Genomic DNA, 21,771 nt, shown 5'->3' on the forward strand with positions numbered 1-21,771 from the left:
AAAAAAAAAAAAAAAAAATCATTCTCAAAAAAATAAAGAGAAAGAAATCATTCTCATGCCATAAAACTCACCATTTTAAAGTGTACAAGTGTACAATTAGTGTTTGGGGAAGTTTTTATTGTTTGTTTTGTTTTTAGTATGCTCACAAAATTGTGAGCATTTCTTTTTGGTAGCAGGGATCAAACTTGAGACCTTGTGCTTGTGAGGCAGGCAGCAGAACTACTGAGCCAAACCCCTGGCCCCAGAACATTTTCATTGCCCCTAAAATAAAGAATCCATTAGTAGTCGCTCTCTGTTCTCTCTCCCCGCAGCCCCTGGCAACCACTAGTATCTTTTCCATCTGTATGGATTTGCTTGTCCTGGACATTTCATATAAAGTGAATCACACAGCACGTGGTTCTCTTCACCTGGCTTCTTTCGCTAGCAAAATGCGTACAGGATTTACTCATCTGTGAACTGAAAGTTTGAGTCTCTCCAAATGTATCTGTTGAAGCCCTAGCCCCTACTGTAATGGGATTTGCAGAGGGACATTTCAGAGGTGACTGGGGCTACGATCATAAGGATGGGGCCCTTCTGATATGATCAGTGCCCTTATAAGAGCAGCCATCAGAGCATGTCCTCCCTCACTATCCTTGTCCTCACATGAAGGGTTATGCAGTCATGGGGTGACAGAAGGAGTAAGCAACCATCTGTAAGCCAAAGAGACAGTCCTGGCCAGAAATCACTCATGCTAGCCCCCTGATCTCAGACTTCCAGCCTCCAGAAAACTCCTTTCTGCTGTTTAAGCCACTTAGTTTTCAGTATCTTGTTATGGTCACCCCCCAGACTAAGACATGGCACATAGCGGTGCAGGCTATCCGAATATACTTGTGCCCAGAACTGTTTCCGACTTCAGGTTTGGCGGGGGGTGTTGGAGTGTTTGCATGTACATAATCAGTAAGCTGGGTGCGGGCCCCAAGTCCCAACATGAAATTCATGCATGTTTCACGCAAACCTCACACACACAGCCTGAAGGTGACTTTATACAGTATTTCTAGTGCACCTGTGTTCTCACTGAGACTTGTCACAGGAGGCCAGGTGTGGGGTTTTGACTTGTGGTATCGAGTCAGCATTCAAAACGTTTCAATGACTGTAACTATACTATAGACTTAAAAGTACCAATAAACTCAATAAAAAAGAAAAAAATAGTTTCAGATTTTGGAACATTTTGGATTTCAGATTTTCAGACTAAGGATGTTCCACCTGTTCTCCATTCCTATCTAGGGCCAAATAATAAATACTTGGTTGTGTAAATCTGCCACATTTTCTTTTCCATTCATCGGGTGGAGAACATTGGGGTTGTCTGTAGTTTTTGGAAATTATGAATGATACTGCAGTGAACACTCATGCAAGCTTTTGGGTGAGAATGTCTCAGCCGGGCATGGTGGCGCACACCTGTGATCCCAGTACTCAGAAGGCTGAGGCAGCAGCACTGCTGAGAGTTCAAGGCCAGCCTGGCTACACAGCAAAACTTTGTCTCAAGAAATCCAAACCAAAACAAAAACAAACAAGAACAACAACAAAAGGAGGGGGGGGGATGTTTTCAATTCTTTTGGGTAGAGTGGTTCCCTCTTACCCTGGGGGGATACTACAGTCCAGCACCTCCACTATATATCTGAAACTGCAGATGCCAAACCCCATACATACTATGCCCCTACCCATTCATACATAGCTATGATAAAGTTTCATGTATAAATTAGATACAGTCAGCAGTTAGCAACAATTTACCATAGATCTTAGGAACCTCAGCATATGAAAATGTTTTCTTCATTAATTAGAAAGCTTTCACCTTTCCACTTAAAGGAAACATTTCACGGCTTCTCTTTGGCATATTTGAATTCCCAGTTCCACTACCTTTGTGCTCCAGAGCCATTAGTAAGTGGGATAAGGGTTACTTGGACACAAGCATTGTTACACAGAAAGAGTTGATCTGATCATTTAGCAGCTACGTGCATACATAACTGCTAGTGGGCAGGTAGGCTATACAGTGTGGATACACTGGACACCAGATGATGTTCATCCCAGGTGGATAGAGTGGGATGGCAGGAGATGTCATCACACTTCACAGGACAGCGTGCAATTTAAAACTTGTAAGTAGGCATGGTAGTGCCTGCCTGAATTCCCAGGACTTGGGAGGTGGAGGCAGGAGGACTGCCACGAGCTCAAGGCCAACCTGGGCTACATAGTGAATTCAAGGCCAGTCTGAACTACATAGTGATACCCTGTCTCAAATAATAATAATAATAACAATAATAATAATAATAAATTAAACGTATGAATCATTTATTCCTGGAATTTCCCATCTAATATTTTTGGACCAAGGTTGACCACAAGTAAAAGAAACTCAGAAAGCAAATGGCAGGTAAGAAGGGACTTCTGTATACACTTAAGAATGGAATTGCTGGGTCACAGGCTCATTTCGTTTAACTTTTTGAGAAGATGCCAGCCTACATTCCCACAAGCCATGCAGGAGGATTCCAATGTCTTCACAGTCTTGCAAACACTTATTGTTTTTTTTGTTCTTGTGGCCATCCTAGTAGGTATAACTGATACGTCATTGTGGTTTTGGTTTTAATTTGTATTTCCATGACGGCAAATGATGCCAAGCATCTTTTCATACGCTTACTGCAATTTGTATATTTTCTTTGGAGAAAGGTCTGTTCAAATTCTTTGACCATTTTTAATTGCATTGTCTTTATATTTTAGTTACAGGTGTTCTTTATATTCTGGGTACTAGACATTTATTAGATATATGACTGGCAAATATTTTCTTTTTTGAGGTACTGGGAATTGAACTCAGAGCCTTTGCACTAAGTGACATTCCCAGCCCACTTTGTATTTTGTATTTTGAGACAGGATCTCACTCAGTCACTAAATTGCCCAGGCTAGGTTCAAACTTGCAATCCTTTTGCCAGACTATTATTTCCCTGTTGAAAGTTCTTGGCACTGTTGTCAAAATCAGTTGACTATAAACACAAGGATTTATTATTTCTGTATTCTCAATTCCCCTTTTCAAAATTTTTCAGTTTGAGACAGGATCTTGCTAAGTCACTAAGTTGCCTTTGAACTTGTGGTCCTCCTGCCTCAGCCTTCCAGAGTGCTGGAACTGTAAGCCTGGCTCAATTCCATGCCTAGAATTGTATGGCTATTCTTATGCCAATAGTACCACACTGTCTTAATTTCTGTAGCTCTGTAAGTTTTGAGCTCTTAGGATTTTAAAAATTCATAACAATTAACTTTCCTTTTTGTTTGCTTATTTATACACTGTCAAGACTGCTCTTGACCTTGTGATCCTCCTGCCTCAGCTTCCCAAGAGCTGGGATTACAGGCATGTGCTGCCATGTCCAGTGACTTTCCCATTTTCCCCCTATGTTTGTTGGAGACGTGAGGTTACTTGTCCTGTAGATTTCCCATGTTCTGCATTTGGCTGATCACATCCGCGAATGTCATTTAACATGTTTTTTTAATTTCTGTATTTCTATTTAGATTAAAAGGCTTCACTGGGCTTTTTCCCCCCAGTAGTAGGGACTGAATCAGGGATGCTCTACTACTGATTTACATCCACAGACACCCTCTCTGCCTTTTTAAAAATTTTACTTTGAGGGTCAAGGATTTAGCTCAGGGGCACCACACCTGCCTCAAGTGTAAGGTCCTAAGTTCGATCCCTGGTACAGGAAAAAAAGAAAGAAAAATAAAAGAAAATTTTATTGTGAGACAGAATCTCAAAAAGTTGCCCCAGGCTGGCTTCAAACTTTCAATCCTCCTGCCTCAGTGCCAAGGAGCTGGGATCACAGGCGTGCACCACTGCACCTGGCTGGGCTCAAATAAAATTTTTACAGATGTTTAATACTTCCTGTATCATCATAGTAGGAGGTACTTAATGTCATGTTCTTTCCGCCCAGTTCGTCCATTGTGAATTTCCCACAAGTTTTATCTTTCATCAGGCACTATAGCTTTGATCCAAGATTTCATTAGAGGCGCAGTTCCTGCCTCTGTCTTTCCACCTACATTTATTACTGGTATTCTTCTCTAAAGTAGAACTTTCCTTCATTATCTATTTTCTTATCAACAAGCGTGGTGTGCATATAAAAAGCAGGATAAAATCCAGGTTTATTTCTTTTCCCCATTTTCAGAATGAGTATCCTCCTGGTATAAATAATTAGCATTTTTCGTATCATTTTGAAATTAATTTTTTAAAAGTTTTTATGTTTCATTATTGTGAAAAATATGTACAATTATTATGGATAAAGTAGCTGCAGACCTTTTAATTTTTATTTTTTGCTTTAAGACAAGGTCTCACTATGTAGTTATGACTGGCTTTGAATTCACTATGGCCTCTAATTCATGGCAATTTTCCAGGTTTAGCCTCCCGAAGGCTGGTATAGGCATGTGCTACCACACCAGGCAAGTAGCTGCAGAATGTTTTCCTTTTTGCTAGCACCACATTGGCACTTACAGTCTGCCTGACGGTCCCTTCCAATTTTTGCATTCCTTTCACTTTTTTGTTTGTTGGGTTTTTGTTTTTTGAGACCAGGTCTCACTATGTAGTTCAGGCTGTCCTTGAACTCACTATGTAGTCCAAACTGGCCTGGAACTCAAAGCCATCCTCCCGCCTCAGCCTCCCAAGTGCTGGGATTATAGGCATGCACCATCACATCTGGTTTCATTCACTTTTTTCTTGGGGTCATCTTTTCCCTGCACCTTTTTTTTGAGGCAAGATTTCACTATATAGCCACGGCTGGGCTTGAATTTGCAATCCTTCTGCCTCTCTTCCTCTTTTTATATACATAGGCCACATCTTTCACATCTATATTTGAGGGTTTTTTTTTTTTACGTAATCCAAAGAATCATAAATCATGCCAAAGCCAGTTATTGTGCCACACCCACGTGAGTTCTGATTCCAAATGCAGATGACATCCAGCACAATCTTGGGCATTGTGGCTGGTTCTCCCCAGCTGCTATCTTAGGTAAAGTTGCCTTCCTGGGGCAAAGGACATTGATGGCCATTTGCCTCCTTTGAAGCAGTTTCTGACCATGAACTTCATGTTCTGGATAGTTACCATGTCATTCACGACGGTTGATCCCTAATGAATTATTATTTCAATCCATTTTAGTTATCCCTAAGCCATGCTTACTGAGGTACAATGTGAAATGAACCTTATAGTCCACCCACCAAGCATGTGCAGCTTGAGAAGTTTCGACGAACAATCTGTTAACACCCCAAGATACAGAACATCTCTAGTACCCCCAAATTCCCTCATACCCCTTGGAAGACTGTCGTTTTCACAAGTCCCACTGACCCAACTTCTGTCCCTGGAGTTTGACTTTTTCCAGAATGTTCTATAAACAGAATTATACAGTAACGGCCATGCTTGTCCTGTTTTCTTTCGCTTGGCCAATGCTGCGGGGATCCACCTGTGTGACTGAGGCAGCCGGAAGTGAGCTCCGTCTCTGGCTGAGTACTGAGTTTCCCACTGTACCTCTGGCTGCTCATCCACCTATAGGCAGATGGGTACTGAGCTACTTTCAGGCTTCAGCGATGGTCATGGGGGCGCTCTGCCCTGGGAAGGAATTTATTTAGTTCTCTTGGGACCCCAGTTTGCAGGAGTGAGGACTGTTATGAAAGATGAAGCCCGACTGCCCGTTCTCCAGGGTCCTCTGCTGTGATCGCCCCCTCCCCATACTGTCCTGCCACTGTAAAGCCATTCACCACGAGGGCCTCACTGGAAGCCAGAAGATGCTGGTACCACAACCTCGAACCTTCAGAACTGTGAGCAAAATAAACCTGTTCCTTTACCCATGCCCCAGCCTCTGGTATTTTGCTATAATGATGGAAGATGGACTTAGTACACAGGTATGAATGTGTGTAGTGATTTGTCTTGGGGAAGCGCCTAGGAGTGAGTTACTGATGATATGCTAGCTGGAGAGTCAACAGTAAGGAATTGCCAGGCTGGTTTCCAAAATGGGTATTTATTACTCTCTTTGATGTTCCTATCGCTTCCTCATTAGGCTAATGAGAGCTCCTTCTAGCTGGTTCCTGTCCTACTGACAGGGCCCCTGTGATCTTCAGTTGTTTCCTTGCTGTCAGACATCTTAGGAGGTTCCAGACTCAGCCTATGCAATTTCTGCCCCAGACTTGAAGTCAGATCCTGCCCCAAGGAGCCCTTTCAGTGATAAACGGCATTGACACCCCTTAGCCTGGGCAGTGGTTCATTACTACAGCACTGTCATTGGCCAAGACCTTTTCAGGTGGACAGATCTAGAAATTCAACTTTTCTAAGAAAGATACAGCTGGATCATTAATTCCTAATTAAATCATTTAGAATCATCAAGGTTTTAATTTCTTCAACTTAATACTTGGCTCTCTGTCTCTTTCTCTATCAGTTCTGGGGACTGAACCCAGGCATCACACTAAGCTAAAGTCTCAGCCCTTTTTACAATATTTTTATTTAGTAATAAGGTCTCACTAAGTCATTAGGTTGCCTAGGCTGGGCTCAAATTTACAAACTTCCTGCCTCAGCCTCTCGGAGTGCTGGGATTACAGGTAGGCATCACCATGCCTGGCTTTGTGTCTCTTTTCTTGTAAAGGAAATCTTGTTTCTTAATGAGGCAAGAGATCTGTCTTTATGTATCTATCTAATCATTTCAAAATGGTAATACTAATACCACAATGTAACAAAAAGTTTTTTATCATTCTTTTTATTTTAGCATTATATTCTGACTAGGTATGTATAGTCAAAAGACCATGGGTTTTGAGTTTTAGGGGTTTTGTTTTTGGTTTTGTTTTGAGGCAGTGTCTCCCTATGTCATTCAGCTGGCTTTGAACTCACTATGTAGCCCAGTCTGGCCTCAAATTTATAGTGATCCTGGACTGGGGATTTAGCTCAGTGGTTCCACCACCTGCCTAGAAAGCACAAGGTCCCGAGTTTGATTCCCAGTACCAACAGACAAACAAAAAATTTATAGTGATCCTCCTGCATCAACCTCCTGAGTACCAGGATTAAAGGCATGTGCCACTACACCCAGATGTTTTTTAGGGACTTTAAAAGTTTTTTTTAGTTTGCACTAATCGGTCCCATTTAACCCATTTTTGGGCCCTGTACAGCTAGTCATGTACCCCCCACAAGATAATAAACTTTGAACATAATGTGAATTTTAGCTGTATTTTTCATAACTCAGTTGTACAGTGCCCAAGTGTGGACTCTGTCAGGGCCGAGGGCAGGCAGTGAAGAGTGGGGTGGGACAAGCCTGACTGCTTCCTGAGCGACTGCACGCGGTCAGTCAGTGCAAGTCACCTGTGCCGTGCGACTCAGCCAGTGAAAGACCACAGCTGTATGACAGCACTCACCCTACCTCTGTGTGCGCCTGTGAAGACAGGCACTTAGCACTGTTAAACAAACATGTGCTTTCTCATTTAATATTAAATTTGGCTGTTATTTCATATATTAAAACAGTTTGTTAGCAGCTGTGGTATAGGAATTACAAAAATGTATCAAATAGTTCTCTGCAAGGGTTATTTCTACAATTACCTATACAACACTGTTAATGTTAGAAAAATAAATGGCTGCTTATTAAGTCGTGCAATGTACAGAATTGCAAGAAGGCGTTCGAATAAAAAGAAAAATTTGCAGCTGGTCATGGTGGTGCTCTTCTGTAATCCCAGCACTCAGACAGGCCGAGGCAGGAGGGTGGCAAAATGGAGGCCCAGCCTGGGAAACAGCAATTTAGCCAGACCCTTACTCAAAATTAAGAATATAAAGACAAAAAGGGCTGGGGCGGTAGCTCAGTGCGAAGGCCCTGAGTTTGAACCCCAGGAGGAGAGAGAGTGGCGGGGGCGTTGATCATATCTCTACCAGACTTTTACAAGACCTTTCTTCCCAGCAAAAAATATCACTGCTTCACAATCCCACCGCACTCGTATCATGGCTTTTTGGCAGTATGCATATTTTCGAACAATTATTTTCAGTGAAAAAGCACACAAAATTTGTGCCAAGAACTTTGAGAACTCACTAGGAATTGTGATCCTTGCCACCACACCAGAAATTGATGCCATAAAAACAAGGTCAAATATCCCACTAGTTTAATCTGTGTGGCCCTCTCTTATTAATGCTATAATAAAAAACATTTTAGAAAAGGAAGTTTTTACTCACATACATGAACTATGGTATATATTTTATTACATGCAGCACAAAACAATTCCCCTGCAATGAACAGAGCCCCGGCAAGCGAAACTATCGGATACCGTGATTTAGGGCATCCCGAAATAAAAACAGCAACAGGTCTATTTAGAAGTCTGGCTTCCAGTCTCTAGCTCTCCCTGCCCCATTTCCCCACTCTCCAGACAGATAAACATTTTGGTTAGTTTTTGGTTTATCCTTGTATGGTTTATATTTTAAAATAAAAACATAATTGTCTTATTTCCTTTTTGCCCACAAAACGAAGCATACTGCAATGTTCTTTCATGCATTTGTGTGTGTGTGTGTGTGTGTGTGTGTGTGTGTGTGTGTGTTATGAGAGATCAAACCCAGGTGCACTCTAGCACTGAGCTACACCCACAAACCTTTGTATCTTTTATTAAAACACTGATTCTAGCTAAATTACTCAAGCTGGACTCCAACTTGCAGTCCTTTTGCCTCAGCCTCCTGGGATTATAGATGCACCTCCATCTAAACTGTAACATTAAAAAACTTTATTTTAAAATAGCTGGGCCTGGTGGCACACACCTGTGATTCCAGCGCTTAGGAAGCTAAGGCTGGAGAATCACTGTGAGTTTGAGGTCAGCCTGGGCTACATAATGAGTTCAAAGCCAGCCTGACCTACTACTAGCAAGACCCTATCTCAAAAAAAATAAATAAATAAAACAGATACAGAGGACATCAAGCAAATGTACAGTTTAATGAATTATGACAAGGCAATCACATCTTATAACTATCACTGTTATGGCTTGTGTCTAGATGTCCCTCATGCAGTGGGACTTTTTTAGAGGTGGCTGGGATTAAGGGTTTGTGATTACTAAATCAGTCCCCTGATTGGTTTGGCATAGTTCTGGGTGTGAGGGCAGGTAGCATAAATGGAATGTAAGGGAAACAAAGAGGGTTCTTGTTTGTTGTTTGCTGCTTGCTGCTTTCTGCCTGCCTGCCATGGACTGTTTCTCTTCGATGATCCTCGGCTATGCCCCCTGCCTTGGAGCCAGGTGACTATGAACTAAAACCTCTACCAACTGTGAGCCAAAATAAACCTTTTCTCCTTTAACTTTGGGTGTTGGGTATTTCAACTCTGCAACAAGAAAAAATAACTAAGACAAGCACTCAATCAAGAAATGGAATATGACCGGCCTGCTCAGTTGCCCTTCCTGTGCTCTGTCCCAAGCCCAGCTCCCTGTAAATATAACCACCATCCTGACAACTATTACAAACACCGTGTTGGATTTCACTGTGGCTTTATCAACCAACTGTGCTGCCCTGAACATTATAGTTAACCATATCCATTTAAAGATGTCGATACTAGGGTGAAGGGAGAGGAAGAGGGGAAGTAAGAATAAAGATGTACTGCTCACAGGAACCTACTAACCCCAATGAATGTAAACAGTATAGGCCATAACACGAGCTGAGATAAATAATATCAACAGGGATGAAACATGGATAGGGGAACTAGAGGAGGAGGGAGGGGAGGGGAAGGGGAGGGGATTTTTTTAAAAAAAGAAACAAACTAATCTGTACATGTAACCATTCTGCAAGACAATTATAAACTAGATAAACTGCAAATGTGTACACATAAAATTTAAAAATAAAGTGTCAACACCTCTTTTAATCTACTAGTTTTCTCCTCTGAGATACTTCCATTCATCCTTTTTTTTTTTTTGGTCAATACTGGGGATTGAACTCAGGACCTCTACACTTGCTCGGCAAGTTCTCTTCCACTGAGCTGCTAGACAAGTGCTTTATTACTGAGCTACATCCCAGGTCCTCCCTTACAACAGTTCTGTCTAATAACTGGAATTACTCTGTGTGTCAGATGTGTTTAAAAATGTTTTAATTGGGGGGCCATTAGATAGAGAAGATATAGACCTTTAAGTGTCTACAAAACAAAACAAAGTCCAATGCAAACACCAAAGCACAAGACTTTTCCACGCAGAAACCACTGGTTCAGCTATTACTAAAGACTATACCAATCAGAAACTGCCAACTGACCTCTTACTGAAGATTTCACCACTCAGACACCACAGACTAACCTCTTAACTAGATTCTTTCCATCCCAACGCACCCAATACGTTTTCTTCCGCTTCCTCTTATGGTCAGTCTATACCTGAGCTGCTACAAGAAGCTCTGTGTGCCTCTTCCCATTCTGAGTGCTGCCTGATTCAAGAATAAAAATTTGTTCAAGTAAACTCTGTTAAATCTTTTCCCCTTAAGATGGGAGTTTGAACCCAGGGACTTAAACTTGCCTCTGAGCTACATCCCCGGTCCTTTCTAAAATGTTTGTTCTGAGGCTGGGTGTGGTGGTGCAGAGCATTCAGAAGGCTGAGACAGGAGGCTCTCCAAGAGTTCAAGGCCAGTCTGGGGTACGTAGTAAGTTCAAAGCCAGCCTGAACTACAAAATGAGACTCTGCCTCAAAAAACAAAACAAAAAATAAATAAATAATGAAATAAAACTTTTATTTTGAAGCAGAATCTTTTTAAGTCTCCCAAACTGGCCTTGAACATGTGATCCTCCTGCCTCAGCCTTTGGAGTAGCTAGGATTACAAGTATGTCCCACCACACCCAACTATTATTATTTTGTCTAGTTTTTACTTTAACAAGTATCCCCAGGTAGCCTTTGTGGACTGCAGACTCCTGCTACAGCTTCTGCTGCTCTTCTGTCCTCTTTGCTTCTAGTTCTGGTATCTGGGTCAGACTCAAGTTCAAATCCTTGTCATGACCACAGATGCTGTTGTGTTTTTCCAGCTGGAAGTAGGTTAGATGTGCTACCTATTTTTTACCCTTTGCTGATGTTGGCAGCTACGATGCTGAATGTCTGTATCTATTAATTCACGGAGACTTGCTAAAGGTGATATTCTAATTTTCCTACTTTCTGACTGAGTCTTGCCCCATGAGGCAAGCAGTGGCAGTAGCAGATCAATAGCTTTGCCAAGATGTTTCACAAATAGAACATTGTGCTTTCTTCTACATCTGGCCTTTCTCTGAAATCAGATAGGATCCAGGCCTGCGTGGTGTTTTTTTCAATGCCTGCTTCTCAAACCAAGATTGAATGAGTTCTAGACATGCACTGTCTCTACCCACATGACCCAGAACCATCTGAATGACTTTTATTAAGCACACTCTTGCATCCATTGGCCAAAAGGAATGGCTTAAAATATCATAGCATCCGCTAATTTTCCTAGAGCAGTGGTTCTCGTCTTGGGAAGATTTTGTCTCCTGGGGGACATTTGGCGATGTTTGCAGATATTTTTGGTGATCTCATCATGATGGGGGGGCTTCTAATATCTATAGGGGGAAGCTAAGATGCCGCTAAACATCTTACAATGCACAGGATCACCCCACCCAGCAAAGAATTTTCTATCCCCAAATGCCACTCATGTCAAAGTTGAGTAAATACATCCTATGGAAAGAAGAGTCAAAAAAGACCTCACTCTGAGATTCAGTATTCTTAACCGCAGGATCCAGTCAGCATGTGACATCAGCCAACACTGACCATGATACACGGCTTACACATACAGAACACTGTCTAATGACATGATACAGATCCCAAGGGTGACACAAGCCGTGGCTGCTAAGACACAGCTCTCTGCGGCCCCATCACAGAGTCCCCGGGGCCCAATGACAGTGCTGATGAAACCACACTGGCCACCACCGTTATGCTTAATACTCATTAGGCACCTACTACGATGTTTCCAGTAAGAGGCGCACAGGCCAGTGGAGAAGCTAAGCAGTCAATTAACAAGTAGAAAAGAGCATCATGGGAAAGCATGTGCGGCTGGGTAAGAGACCACCGATCACATGGCCATGGGGTGAGCTGGGATTGGGGGACAGGAAAGCTCTTGTAGAGACAGCAGTGATTCCAGTTCTCAACTCCTGGGGATCTCCCCTGGTGGAAGGCACAAGTAATTCACAGCAGCACACCGTAGATGAAACACTTTTCTGGTTTTTACGGTGTTTTCTTTGCCTTTTTTTTTTTTTTTTTTGGTACCAGAGACCGAACTCAGGACCTTGTACTTGCCAGGCAGGCGCTGTGCCACTGAGCTAAATCCCTGACCCCAAAACACTTTTCTTTATTGATTTGCCCTATATATATTCCTCAAAACCTACCCTGTTTAATGATTGTTTGGGCTTAAGACCAAGGTGTGCTGTTTGGACTGTGACCTGTCTTTTTTTTTTTTTTTAATACAGTTCTGTACATCTTGTTTATAGACCCAATGTCTTTTTTTCATACAGTACACCTTGTTTCTGTAGTACCATAATTTTTGCTGGTTGTACTGTATAGCACAGAACTGTAATTTTACGTTCTATTATACAATACAGTACTGCATGTAAGAGTTATGCAAATAAAAGCAAAGTCACCAAGCTGGAATTTCCTTTGATCATCATTTCCTTGCTCTAAGTATTGCAATATATATACTATATACAGTTCCTCATTTAGCAACTAATTCATTTAACAACCTGGCCATGGGAACTGAACCCAGTCATTATAAGAGTGTCTCGCTGAGGAATGAATCCAACCCCTCACACATACTGTGCAAGCACCCTACCACTGAGCTACATCCCCAGCCCTTTTACACCTTTTATTTTAAGACAGCATCATGCTAAGTTGCCCAGGCTGGCCTCAAATTTTTCATCCTCTTGCCTTGGCCTCCCTAGTAGTTGGGATTATAGGCGGGCGACACTGCACCCAGCTGGATCGAACACTTTTAACTGCAATTTCTAGTGTGGATAAAGAGCTAGATATATACCCTAAAATAATTTTTTTTTTTAATGGTAGTACCAGGGATTGAACTCAGGCCTTTGCGCTTGCAAGGCAGGCAGCAGAACCACTGATCTAAATCCCCGGCCCACCCTTAAATAATTTTAAAGGAAAAAAATACCATACAGGTGAAATATTTAATGCATCGCTGTCTATATTTGAAGAGAAAAAAAAAATGGAAACAACCTGAATTCCAAACCACAGAAAAGCAGTTAACAAAATCTGAGAATGAACTGGTATTTAGTGGGTGCGGAACCCTTGCCAACTCCTCCACGAACGACATAGAAAAGTGGTTATGTATTAAAGCCTCCTTATCTTTGCAGCAAGTATGAAATTAATCTCCTTGTTCTTTGAAAGAGCCAGAGAGGAAAGAGGGAAGGGGGAAGGCGTGCTTTCAATCAATACGGCTGCGCAAACTAATAAACTAGCGGACTTTTTTGTGTGTGTGCTGGAGCTGGGTTTGCGCATGCCCAGCAAGTACTCTTCCCCGCCCCCGCCGCCTATCTGCAGTGGACATCCTTACCTCAAAACAAAAAACCAGGGAAACTCTTACACTATGTACGAAAATTAACTTGACATGACCATGGACTCACTTGGGAAACCTAAAACCATAACATTTCTAGAAGAAAAGCTAGGATTAAATCTTGGTGGCATTGAGTTGGGCAAAATTTTCTTAGATGTGATACCCACAAAACAAAGCAAGAACTGGGCGTGGCACAGTACGCCTGTAATGCCAGCACTCAGGAGGCTGAGGCAGTAGGATTTCTGTGAGTTCAAGTTCAGCCTGAGCTACATAGTGAGTTCAAGGCCAGCCTGGACTGCATAGCAAGACCCTGCCTCAAAAAGAAGCAAATAAAGGTGGGGGGTATAGCACAAAGCACTATTTAGAATAATGGAATATGATTAATATATGAGAAAAAATAATAATGGCATGTGTTTATCAAAGTATGTACTTTTATAGCTATTATCTATTTATAGTAAAAAATGTGGATCTTTTGTTTATGGTAGTTATATAAAGTTTCCTTTTTCTGGGCTGGGGATTTAGCTCAGTGGTTCGGTGGACTGCCTTGCAAGCGCAAGCACCAGAGTTCAACCCCCAGTACCAAAAAAATAAAAGTTTCCTTTTTCTATTTCTTCTTTTTTGGCTATATACAGAATTGAACCAAGGAGCACTGAGCTACATCCCCAGACATTTATTTTTATTTGTTTTTTTGTTTGTTTGTTTGGGGTTTGTTTGTTTGTTTTTTGGTCCTGGGGATCAAACTCGGGACATTGTACTTGCAAGGCAGGCGGCGGAATCACTGAGCTAAATCTCCAGCCCTTTATTTTTTATTCTGAGATAGGATCTCACCAAGTTGGCCAGGCTAGGTTCACACATTGCAGTCTTCCTGCCTCAGCCTCCCAAGTAGCTGGGCTTATGGGCATGAACAACCCACCATAATTTTTCCTTTTAATATAAAGTGATTAAGTTTCATAAAATATGAATGACCCTAAGGAAAAACATGCAAGTAAGGTACAGACTCTGAAGGCCAGGGATTTAGCTCAGTGGTGCCACGCCTGTCTCACTAGCACCAAGTCCTGAGTTCAATCCCCAGTACTGGGAAAAAACATACAGACTCTGGAGCTGCACTGCCTGGTCTTGAATCCTGGCTCCACCTCACTTAGGGCCCTGCATCTGTAAAGTGGGTTTGATGTAAAATTCTGACCTCAAAGGACTGTGTAAGGGTTCACTGGGTTTTCATGTGTAAAAAACTTAGAACATGAGCTGGCATAGCTCACACTATCTCAGTATTTACTATTCTTAGTATTATTCACTATTAATAACAGTAAAGATGGGTCTTGGAGAAAACTTAAGCTTTTTCTTTTATTTTTGAATTATTTCCTTTATTGCTATTGCTTTTGCTTTTGCACTATCAATAGAGATCTGTGAAAAAAAAATAGTTACTTGATTGTAAGAGGAAGAAAAAAGGAAAGAGCAGGCCATTGTGGAAATAATCAATGCGGCCCTTGAATGCTTTAAACAGCTCCTGCTTCCGGGAAACTGTCTTTCTGAAAGGACCCCGATTCTGACCTTGGACCTGTGACAAGCAAGATGACTCAGAGTGGAAAAACAGAATGTCCACAGGCCTCTGCACCCCACAGCAAGAAAGAGAGAACAAAACTAAGAAAAAAGGAATGAGTCAGTTGGGAGCTGGGGGAAGTCTTTAGCTTGAAAGCTCTGTACATGAAATGTCTGCCCTCTAACCAGAGGGTTATCCTCTCCTCCCACCAAAAAGCAGCTATCACCAGGTAAATACTTATCTGAGCTCATGGAATGTGGAGCAACTAGAACTCTCCCTGAGAACAGACATTGGTAAAATGGTGTGATCATTTTGGAAGACGTTTGGCAATTCACCTACCCAATGACCCAGCAATTACACTCCTCATATTTAGCCTAGAAATGTAAAAGTATATACCCCATAAAGAATAAATGTGAAGGGCCAGGGATTTAGCTCAGTGGTTCAGTGGACTGCCTTGCAAGTACAAGGACCTGAGTTCAATCCCCAGTACCAAAAAAAAAATTAAATAAATAAATAAATGTGAATACCTGGTGCACACCTATAAATCCAACACTCAGGAGACTGAGGCAGGAGGACTGTCATGAGTTCGAGGCCAGCCAAGGATATATAGTGAGTTAAAGGCCAGTGTGAACTACATGGTGAGACTGTCTCAAAAAACCAACCAAACATGCCGGGGATTTAGCTCAGTGGTGCCACCGCCTGCCTTGTAAGCACAAGGTCCTGAGTTCAAGCCCTGGTACCAACAAAAAACAAAAACAAAAATCAAGTGTGATTATCTAGGTTGGGGAGTAGTGGTAGGAAGTGGCTGGGAAGGAACATGAGAGAACTTTCTGGGGCATTGGAAAAGTTAGATCTCTATACCCAAGTTTCCACATAGGTATACACAATGGCCAAAAGCCATCTGTCTTAGACACTTTCCTTGTTGCTGGGACATAATACCTGACACCCACAATGTAAAGGAGGAGAGGTTTATTTGGGCTCACAGTTATAATCCATGGTTGGCTGCCTCCAAGGCAGGAAGGGGATGGTGGAAGGGCCTAGGCAGAGGAAAGTCGCTCATCCCATAGCGGCCAGGGAGCAGAGAGCATAGCAAGGAGCCAGGAAGAGAAATAAACCCTTCCGGGTCACACCTACAGTCACCTGCCTCTTCCAACCCGACCCCACCCCACCTCCCACAACCGAGTCAGCTATAAGCCTCATATTCCAATCAATATCCAAAAGCGAAGTCTATGAGCACAAGAAGGGTTTGGGGGATGTTCCCAATCTACCATAATGCCTCCTATGTGGGTTAAACAGTGCTTTCCCCCAAAATCCACGTCTACTTGGAATCTCAGAAGGGACCTTATTTGGAAAGATGGTCTCTACAGGTGTAACTGAATTACAGTTAGGTCAGGCTGGATTGGAATAGGTCCTGATGCAAAAAGAGAGAGAAAATAGAGAAAGCCCAAAGAATACCATGTGACGATTGGAAGAGAGATTAGAGTGATATATGCACAAGTCAAGGAGCGCCAGGAGCTGCCACCATTGGAAGCTGGGAAGAGACAGGAAAAGAGGCTCCCCTGGTGCCTTCCAAGAGATCCTGGCCCTGCGGCACATTTGCTCTGGATCCCCTCCCTCCAGTCCTGTGCAGACACAATTCTGCTGTTACAATAAACAACCAGGTTTGAGGTACTTTGCTACAGCAGATTGAGGACACTGACATACCACCAATTTTAATGTTTTGAGATCTATGTGTTTTATTTTAAGTAAAATATCTTCTAAGTCTAAAAATAAAACAGAGCTCTTCGGAAATAGCAGGCTGGTGACAAAGGCTTCAACCCCGCTCAGGTATCAGAAGACAGAAGACAGGAGCCCTGATGAAACCAGCCCTGCATTATTGGCGTTCTCAGGGCTGGGGGGACCTGGTCTCCCTGTGGCACCCCTTCCTACTCATTGGCCACGTGAAGTTGTCCCCCTGTCCATGGCACACACACCTCATACCCTCTCAACTACAAACACCCTCAGTCCATGGGACAGCACAAGCTAGAGACACACTTTGCAGATGGCTGCTCCATTCCCATGCAAACCAGCCCCTTGGAAGGAGCTCCAGCCCTGAATTAAAGACCACAGAAGAGCCTGGTTAGAAGCCAAGGGTGTTGGCCCAACCTTCCTTCCCAGTTAGTTACCTGAAACGCCTACCTGCAGGAATCTTTGGCTCTGTTCCTTTGCTTTCTGCAGCCCAGGCACTTACAAAAGGTTTTGTTTTGGTTTGGTTTGTTCTGTTCTTCTGGTGCTGGGTCTCAAACCCAGGGCCTCATGAATGCTAGGCAAGCGCTCTACAACAGAAATACATCCCCAGCTCAGGAATTTTTTTCAAAAATGTCTTTCTTTTGCTTCACAGTAGAAGCTGCACCTGGCTAAGCACACCATGCAGGCATCTGTGAGAAGATCAGCATCAGCCAAGCCAGGAAAGGATCCTGAATGCACAGCCCACCTGGCCCAGCCCCTACTGGAAGCTCTGAGCCCCATGAAAGCTCCCCCATATCTGTTGGTTGTCTGCCACAAGCCAAAGAATTTTCCCTATATTAACTCACTGAATCTCAACAGGGCAGCAGGTAGGAAATATTATCTTCTCTTTCCTATGAGGAAATTGAGGATGAGGTGAGGTGACCTGGCCAAGGTCACAGAAGTCAGGAGTAGAGCAAGGATTTCAGCCCTGCCTTGTCCAGAGGCCACTGTCTGAACCCCTGGACCGCTCTGCCAAGTGGGTGACAAAGACTTTGCTCTGTTTCTGACCTAGACCCTTTTTTTTTTCACCCTTCCTGAGAAACATCAGGGCAATGAGTCCCAAGGTTAGTTTTAGAAAAGCTCAGACAGTCTAAGTCCACTGGGACATTCTCCAAATCCGTACATAAACAAAAATGAAAGTTATTTGGTTATCCTTTTTCTGAGGGGGTTACTATATTTTATTTTGAAGTAGCATCTACAAAAACTCCAGAGAGAACTAACTGGAAAAGACTAAGATCAGAATCAGGAAGTTTTCCCAATTCAATGGGAAACCCCAGTTCCAATGGCCCGTTACACCAGGAAGGAATGGATTCCTGGGTGAGAATCAAACCAACAATTCCTTCATTCAGGAAACGAGATGCACATAAGACCATGAGGACCACAGACTCTCCCCAGAGGAGTCCGTGGTAGCACTTGGCTCAGTCAAAGGAGCTCCTCCACTTGCACCTGGGAGGCTTCTGAGCAGCTGGGATCACAGGTGTTCGCCAGGCTACCTGCCTTCGGTTACTGAGAAGCAGAATCACTGTTTGCAGATAAATGTGTTGCACTTGAATTTGGTAATCTTTTAAATATCCAGGAATAAACTTGTCAAGAAATGTGCAAGGTATATACTAAAAACTGTAGCCAGGCATGGTACACATGCTTCTAATCTCAGCTACTTGCAGGGCTGAGGCAGGAGTATCACAAATTCGAGGCTAGCCTGGGCAATATATTGAGATTCTGTCTCAAAATAAAGACAGGGCTAGGGGTATAGCTCAACTCTCCCTGATACTGGGGAAAAAAAACTATAAACAATACTAAGAAGATCTAAACAAAAGAAAAAACTTACTATGTTCTTGGGTAGGAAAATGTAACCTAATAAATGTCATTCCTCTGAATTTAATGTGCAAATTTAAAGGAATCCTATATATTTTATTTTGGTTTTTTAATTGAATTTATTGGTACTTTTTAAGTATACAGTACAGTAACAATCCTATATATTTTATAAAAGATTTTATAAAAATTTGTTATGAATTTTTGAAAGATGTTTAAATGGCCAATGCACATATAAAAATGTTCTCAACCTAATTGTTAAAGAAATGAAATTAAAAACTACAATTAATACCACTAAACACACACCAGAATTACTAAAACTAAAAAGATCAACAAATCCAAGTATTGCACATCTATTTTTTGTTTGTTTGTTTGTTTGTTTCAGAACCAGGGACTGAACTCAGGACCTTGCACTTGCCAGGAAGATGCAGTGCCACTGAGCCACAGCTCCAGCCCTCGCACATCTAGTGTGAAAAGGGTTTGGCAGTACTTTCTAAGATGAATTTGTGCATCTCCCACGGCCCAGTAATTCTGTTCATAAACAAATATCTAACAGAAATGTGTATACTGAAACCCAACCACCAGCATGCACACCTGGAATCCTAGCTACTCACAAGGCTGAGGCAGGAGAATCACAAGTTCAAGTCCAGGTTGGGAAACTTAGCAAGAACTCTATCTCAAAATAAAAGGGCTGCATGTGTTGCTCAGTGGTAAAGTTCTTGCCTAGCATGCATGAAGCCCTGGGTTGGAGCTGCAGTACTATACAAGAAGGAAGAGGAGGAGGAGGAAGGAAAGAAAGAAAGAAAACATGTGTAGACCTGGTACCAAAGGCCATGTGTTACGATGCTCACAGCAGCACAATTCATGAGACCCCAAAACTGGGAACAACTTAAATGTCCATCAAGAGCAGAATGGGTAAATAAACCCTCAAACATAATGGCGGCCAAAAGAAGCCAGACACAAAAAGATACATATATTTTATATATATTTAAATAAAGGCTCTTTTAAGCCCAGCAAAACCAATCCATGGCATAAGAAGTGAGGAGGATGATTACCCCTCCAGAGAGTGGGAATAGTGACTGTGGCCTGCAGGGCGGTGGCGTCTGCATGCGGCTAAGTTCATGCAATAGAAACTATAGTGAGATGTTTTCTTTTCATAACTACACATATTTCCAGATCTGGGCAACGGTTTCAAGGGTATGTTCACTTTGCGATAACTCATCAAGCTACATACTTATAATTTATTCTCTTTTCTTCATGTGTGTAATACTTGAGTTTTCATTAAGGCATTTCCAATCAAAATACCAGCACACACGTGTGTGTGATTAGACATTATAGTTTAATGCTGAAATGGAAAAATAAATAAGCAAAGATATCCTGAGAGAGCTCAAAAAGTAAAGGGAACATCCCTTCCATATAGTAAGATGTTTGTTTGTTTGTTTGTTTGTTTCCGGTACCAGTGATCAAACTCAAGACCTTGCACTTGCGAGGCAGGCACAGCACCACTGAGCTAAATCCCTGGCCCACTAAAATGTATTATGAACCTTAATAGACAAAGCAGTGGGAATCAAGAGGGAAAGGCAGCAAGTTCTGGACTGGATCCAAAGCCTATGGGGAAAAGCTTAAGATAAAATAACTTCTCAGTTAGCAGGGAAAGGAGAGCCATCTGGGGCAAGAAATATAAAGGTGGATCTATTCCTCCAACATACACCAAGATAAATTCCAAATGGATTAAAATCTGAATATGCAATTAGAAAACACAGACCATATCCTTTTACCTTAAGGTGAGGAAGGTCTATGCACCATGACTGCACCTTCTAAAGCCATACATGCTGAGAGAGATTTTTCTGTGTAAAAGTAAAACCTGGCTCATACTCTCACCCCAAAACCCAAAACAACAAAACAAAGCACTGGGTGCAACTGAATCGAAGACAAAAGGCTGGGCCGGGGATTTAGCTCGGTGGTTCTGCCGCCTGCCTTGCATGGCACAAGGACCCAAGTTCAATCCCTGGTACAAAAAAAAGACAAAAGGCTAATCCCTGACATACCAACAGCTCCTAGAATGAAACAGAAAAAGCCAAAGAAACTCCAATTTTTTTTAAATAAGCAATGAGTAAGACTACCCTAGAGAAAGAAATAGAAATGGTCTTTAACCATGCTACAAATTTAAAACTTTTCATAACACATTTAAATTAAGATGACATTGAGTCACTATTTTTCGCCTATCAGATTGGTGAAAATCCAATGCTCTGACAATTTAATTCATTGGCAATGATGTAGGAAAATAGCAATTTCTCATCCAAAGCTGATGCAGATGCAACTTGGTATTGACTTTATGGTGGGGAAATTGGCACTGCCTCTCCAATTACCAATGTAGATACCTAGCAACGCCATTGCTGGGAATTATCTGCATACATAGTGTGCACCTGCAAAAAGCCACAGGGGTGGGGTTGTTCACTCAGAGGTGTCTATGATAAGAGAAAGAAAACAACCTGAATGTGCACCACACATAATGTATTATAACCACAGTGTGTTATATCCAGTGAAACAAGTAAGGCTCAGAACAGCATGTATTCTATTTTGTAAACTGTGTTCAGCAGAGGTGGCAAAGCATTATACTGTATGTATATTGTTTAATATATACAGAGTCTACCAAAATGTACATATCAGGAAAAGTGAAACTCATATATATTTTAATACTAAATTTACTGAGACATTACAAGATTAATACAAGTTGGGCTGGGGATTTAGCTCAGTGGTTCTGCCACCTGCCTTGCAAGTGCAAGGACCTGCGTCTGATCCCCAGTACCAAAAATAATGCAAGTAGTCTTTGGCCTCTACAATTACAAGAGGTGCTCAAACTGGTGGCCATGAGCCTCCGTTTATTAGTACTGAATTTATTAGTATTGCAGAAGTGTGGATACATTTTTTGGTGGACTCTAATGTTTGTGTTTGCATAAAGAGATTCTGTGTTTGAATGACTCACACTAAAATTGTAAAAGACTGGCAGCTCAGAACTGTCTCAGAGATAGAGTATTTTTAAAAGAAGTTGACCCAAATATGGCCATAATTTGAAGGACTTATTGTTGAGGAATAATTCTGGGATCTAATGAACTTTTTGTCAGGCTGTTAAGG

General features: G+C 42.1%; 1 protein-coding gene across 3 annotated transcripts in view; it reads right to left on the reverse strand.

Annotated features, from left to right (window-relative positions):
- Il34 (interleukin 34) overlaps positions 1-21,771 on the reverse strand; it is a 50,252-nt gene that overhangs the window by 19,531 nt on the left and 8,950 nt on the right. The gene's annotated exons all lie outside the window — the stretch shown is intronic.

This window comes from Fukomys damarensis, unplaced genomic scaffold (genome assembly GCF_012274545.1).
Source record: "Fukomys damarensis isolate Sample0158 unplaced genomic scaffold, DMR_v1.0_HiC HiC_scaffold_32, whole genome shotgun sequence".
Lineage (NCBI taxonomy): Eukaryota > Metazoa > Chordata > Mammalia > Rodentia > Bathyergidae > Fukomys > Fukomys damarensis.